Raw genomic sequence first — 5,834 nt, forward strand, 5'->3', positions numbered from 1 at the left:
CATTGATGAAAAGTAGAACCTAATTCATGTGACATGACTAGTTTCGCAGTTGTACTTGACTCATATTTTTGAAAAGTATTTCAAAAGAAATACATCAAATTCTGTTATATTGTTTAAATTCGTTTTGCTCCTTTAATCAACTAAAAATGTAAAAAGGTTATTTTTAATAGAATTTTTTTGGACAAGTAACAATTTCATTCGGACAAGTAAATTTTGGTATGTACTTGTCCTACAGGACAAGTTGAAAAAAAAATTATTGTAGAGGCCTGGTATAGAATTTGATGTTTGATCAAATATTTTTACAAAGCACTATATAGAAAATAAACTTTCTGAATATCAAACATACCATTGACTTCTATCCCTGATATATCACCTATTGGTTCTTCTGATTTGCTTGTTTGCTGTTCAGCTTTTTCAGGTTTGCTGGTTTGCGGTTGCTCTTCAGGTTTGCTGGTTTGCGGTTGCTCTTCAGGTTTACTTGCTTTTTCTTTACCTGGAGTTGACCCTGATTTTACTGCAATCTGAAAATTTAAGACCAGTAATTTGTATCTAAGTCTATTTAATTCAATATAGTATGAAATATGGGTTATGGTGAGCAAATTGTTGCACAATAAAAAGCTCAGTACTATGAATGTTACAGAGTTTAGTTGTTGTATATATTATTCTTTAGTATATATATATGTGGTATGTACATTTAAGATATGAACCTAAATATAAAACTTGACAAAACTTGACAATTTTAATGTGTAAATATAGGACATGGTGACCAAACTTTTGTACATATCCAGTACTATATAAATCAAAGATTTAGCCACCAGTTAAGTTTTAATATGTTGAATGAAATCGAAAGTTATTCTTGTTCCATATCTTTTTAAAATCATGACATCATGGTAGTTTTTTAGCATAGCAATTTTAAGGTTAAGCTATAGAATTAAAGTTATTTCTTGCATATTGTACCTTAAAAAAAATTATTTGCACTTTTAAACTCCGGCAATATTCTACTTAGGACAATATTAAAAAAATGTTAATTCAAAAAATAAAAATATCATGTTTGTTAAGAACTGATGATATGCATGATTGTACGGTTTACCTTGTACTCCTTAACCACCTGCATAATGCAGTCCCTGCATTGGAAAGTTTCAATAAATGAGTCCAATCTTGCCATGATTGTAACTTGGCTTGATTGGACATCTCTCACAGCGGAAGTCAGCAAATTTAACTGTAAAACAAGATAAACACACGATAAAGATGTAACCCAAAATTCATGTTTGTGGGCACAGTTGTTTTTATTGTATTTCTTGTTCGATAGGCAAGTCCAATTGAATGTGGTTCTGTTGCAAATTATCCTAGCAATCTCAAGTATTTAAAAAAAAAGAAACATTTTATCTCTAGCATTCTTATGTGATTGATTTCATCAATGCTTCTCAGAGGGTCAAAGTAAACACTGCAATAACACAGAAAAAGTAGTGCCAACTACCAAAAGATCAGTGTTCAATAAGGCAAACTATCAAAGGTTATAGATTTGGTTCTTTGTAAATAAAATCTAATGTTGTCACTTCTTCAAAATGTGGAGCACTGCATAATCACATACAATTTCATTCAAGTTAAAGGGCAATAACTCCTATAAATCAAATTACAGGTTACCACAGATTTCAATGTAAACAATATGCACGTGTATATTTACTGGTAACATTCCCAAGTTATGTCTCTGTGAGATGGAACACAGAGAGCATAACTGGGAACCAGTATGTAAACAAAATTAATTTTCTATGAATATTCACAAGATCTCCCCAAAAGAAGCGTGTTTTGAGAAACAGCTGTATTTACAAAGTGCAACCTATAAATGTACTTGCCTCATCTATCATACTGTTATCCTCTGACAGGAGGTTCCTTGACATCATTGACGATGTTTCATTTGATAACTTTTCCTTTTGTCTTTTTAAAAGACAAAAGTCTTTTCTGGCTTTTTTTACCTGTAAGAACATGTTATATATTAAAAATATGCAAAGCCTAACAGAAGCATTATATGACCACATGCAGCGAGTACAAATTAGATTTTTATATGACCTCAAAAAATATTTCGGGATTGTATAATGGTATAATTGCACAATAAAAATTGTGGTGAGCGGGAATGAAAAGCTAAGAATAAATTTAGGAATGGCTTTCATTTAGCTAACAATGAACTATTTTCTAAATTTTCTATAAACTAGGGCAAGATTACCTTTTTTAATTTAGTCATTTAGTTTCTATAAATATATAGTTACATTTATATCTTCAAAACTTTAGTGCAAAATAGTCATACCTCATCTGTTTCATCTGTTTGTTTTTGTTTTTGTTTTTTCTTTTTGCTTTTTTTAACTTTGGCTTTACCTGCAATATAAGACATGACTTGATATCCATGAATAGGTATTTTTCATAGTGTTCCATTTAACTCCCAGTTAAGCTATTGAAATTCAGTAGTGTAACCCTAGTTATAGGGTTACACTGACACCTGAAAAAGTCCTGACATTTTCCTGGAAATTTTACATAAACCCTCCATGTCAGTCAGTTTCGTTGTTACTTTTGCACTGTTTCTAATACTTAATTATTTATTTTTTTTGGGTTGAAGATGAAATATTGGAGAAAAAAAAAATTGTGATATCTCCTAGACCTTTTCAAAGCGCACAACTTGTTCTTAATTAATTGCAGTATCAGAAACCTTAAGGGCAGGTCATAGGTATTCTAAATTTCAGAATTTTCTGCGTTTATTTTTTGGGGATGCATCAAAACAAAACCACAAACCTGAAGCATTCTCATCAGTGGTGGATTCCTCATGTCTCTGTTTTTTTATTTTTAGGGGGCAAGAAATCCTCATCTTTGTCTAAAATTATAGAGTGAAATATGAAGCATGTATAAAGAAAAACTACATGCATGTCAAAATACTTCTTGCATATAAAGGCAAAACTTATGCAAGGCATAGGACTTTATAGTTTTTCTACACCAATTGGCTATGATATTTATGGCAAATAATAGTCACCACCCCCCCCCCCCCCCCCCCCTATAATTTCTGTACAAAACAAAAGTTGGTGTACATGTTTAAATAGATGATGTGGGTGCAAAAATCACTAAAATAGCAAATACTGATAAGGCCAGGAGTTTTTAATTTGTTGTTTTACGATCTGCAGACCCAATTTTGGCGATTTACTGAATAGAAAAAAATTTGACTTTTCATGCTTTTTTATTCCCGCAGACCCTAACAAATGCATTATCCCGGAAAAATAATTAAAATATTAATTCTTTTTTCATGCAATGAAATAAATTAATAACTATAAAAATTGATAACACTTTCTGTTGTCAAAAAATAAAACTTTCAGTTTCTAAAAATAGACAAATCAATTATAACTGACCCTGAAATGTTGTTTGCGCAATTACACAATAAATTTGTTTCCCTTATTTGTCATCAGTCTGTAAGATGCATCAGCTCATAGAAATAGACTTTTAAACCAACAAATTCACGAATAATGTGACCTTCCTGCAATTAATTATACAATTATTAAGAAAAATATACCGGAATCATCATACACTTCTTCATGTTCATGTTCTTCACTTTTTTCGGAATCCGATTCTATTGGTGGTATTACCCTTCTAACTCTGTGTCTAGTCGATTGTTCCTGTGGTTCATCTGTAAAAACAGAAAAAGATATTAAAGAGAGATGATAGCAGTGTGTCGCAATAATTAGTTTTTTTCTGCAAGGATAATAATATTTTGGGATCATGAAAATGTGTCTGTTAAAGCAGGATGTTGGACTACTGAGGTTTTGGATTAGACAGGTTACACTGTATACATGTATTCTGTCAAAATATCAGCCATTTTAGATTTTTCAATCCTGATATCTGTTTTAAATGTTTACTGATCAAACCAATTAAAATTGTTGTAAACAAGAATGTGTCCATAGTACACAGATGCCCTACTCACACTATCATTTTACATGTTAAGTGGACCATGAAATTGAGGTCAATACTTTAAATGGCATTAAAATTAGAAAGATCATATCCTAGGGAACATGTGTACTAAGTTTCAAAATGATTTGACTTCAATTTCATCAAAAACTACCCTTGACCAGAAACTTTAACCTGAAACGGGACGAATGAACAAACAGACACAGACCAGATAACATTAATCACCAAATTTTTGGCCTAACATATTACCAGTCGTTATTTTCCTTATCCATCACAGCCAAAAATAGTATAAATAATTTTTGTGAAAGGAATGGCAAAAAAAAAAGCTTAAAATTGTGTGGAGGACCATCATCAGATCATTCATGCACAACATACATACAGATATGATTTTCCAACAAATTCATATATGTATATAATGCATTTCTAAAAGCTATAATTACATGTACCTAGTTTATTGTCAGTGACTGGAGGGGTAAGAATACTCTGGCTCTCCTCCTCAGTCTCATTATTAAGGAATTCCAAATTCAGCTGGTCTGAAAGAAAATTGAAAACAACAAGTTTAATAATTCCATGTGTCCCAAGCACTTTTCTGGATTTACCTTTATCAGGAACGCTCAAAGGCAAACATTTGAAATCTGAAGATGTATAAGTACTGAAACTGTTGAAGAGCTACAATGTATGTGACAAAAATGTCGAAATATTTTCATTATTGAACTTGACCTTGATATTAATAACAAATAACCTAACAAGCACACCTACAGCTTACATCTAGTTATTCGTTTTATGGTGACTATCTGGAAATCAAAAATTAAGAAATTTATAAGTATAAAAAGGTGCATTACTCTTTTGAAAATAGTTAAAGAAAAAATTGAAATTATTAAACTTGACCTAGACATTCATTGATTCATATGATGTTATTACACACCACACATAGCATCGATCTTCAATCTAGTCTTTTGTTCTCAATTTATAATCTGGAAAACCAGAAATTAAGAATTTTGGGGCAAAAGGGATATGTAACTCTTTTTAGAATAAAAAATCATTAACAACCTAGACCTAGATTATATTAATATGATACATTAAGGGGGAAAATGTTACTTTTCTCTGGACAAGTATTTTGAATGGACTATTCAGTTGATAAAAAAAAACTATGGTTGAGCCCTGTGATCAGCACTGAAATCTTACCTATTACTTTGGCTGGGTCCTTTAAATATTTGTCGAGCTCTTTTGTCAGGTTTTGTCTTTCCTCTAAAGAAACAAATTACCATGCAAATTTAACATCATATAATTCTACATAAGAATAAATGCATAATCTCAATTCATTCAGTTAAACACTTTAACAGTACATCAATTATCTCGTTTGAATTGTTTTACATTGTCATTTTTGGCGTTTTATAGCTGACTATGCGGTACAGGCTTTGCTCTTTGTTGAAGACTGCACAGTTACCTATAGTTGTTAATTTTTGTGGTGAGATGTCTCACATGGCAATCATGCCAAATCTTCTTTTTTATGGAAATAAAATGTTTCTGTGTATTTGAGCTGGTGTATTTCAGTCTATACATGTATATATAGCTAGACCCATTTACTAGCTGTATATAGTGAGTAGCAGAAAAAAAAAATAGCCTTGCCAGATGTCATACACCTTCGCTATTTGTCCGCCATTACTGGATATTGTAAGCCAAAAAAGTGTCCCATGAAATTGTGTCCTCTAGAACAATATTTCACAGTTCATCTGTGAAATTTTGTTCATGGGACAGAATATCACATTTGTAAACTATAAAATAGTGTATGCCTTAGTGAAAAATTGTCCCTAGTACTTGCACAGAATTTCATGGATGTTTTATAAAAATATGTCACAAAGGACAATATTTCATAGTGTAGCTATTTTTTTCTG

General features: G+C 31.4%; 1 long non-coding RNA gene across 2 annotated transcripts; it reads right to left on the reverse strand.

Annotated features, from left to right (window-relative positions):
- Window positions 1-1,379: 1,379 nt before the first annotated feature.
- Window positions 1,380-5,261, reverse strand: LOC127720689 (uncharacterized). 2 transcript variants are annotated; one of them, XR_007990929.1, is made up of 6 exons: window positions 5,125-5,261; window positions 4,386-4,472; window positions 3,548-3,661; window positions 2,782-2,860; window positions 2,303-2,370; window positions 1,380-1,973 (listed from the first exon to the last, which is right to left on the reverse strand). It is a non-coding gene; the product is annotated as an uncharacterized LOC127720689 (long non-coding RNA). The 2 variants fall into 2 exon arrangements; XR_007990928.1 differs by having other exon boundaries at window positions 4,386-5,261.
- Window positions 5,262-5,834: the final 573 nt, after the last annotated feature.

The sequence above is a fragment of the Mytilus californianus genome, unplaced genomic scaffold (assembly GCF_021869535.1).
Source record: "Mytilus californianus isolate M0D057914Y unplaced genomic scaffold, xbMytCali1.0.p SCAF_11, whole genome shotgun sequence".
In the NCBI taxonomy this organism is placed as follows: domain Eukaryota; kingdom Metazoa; phylum Mollusca; class Bivalvia; order Mytilida; family Mytilidae; genus Mytilus; species Mytilus californianus.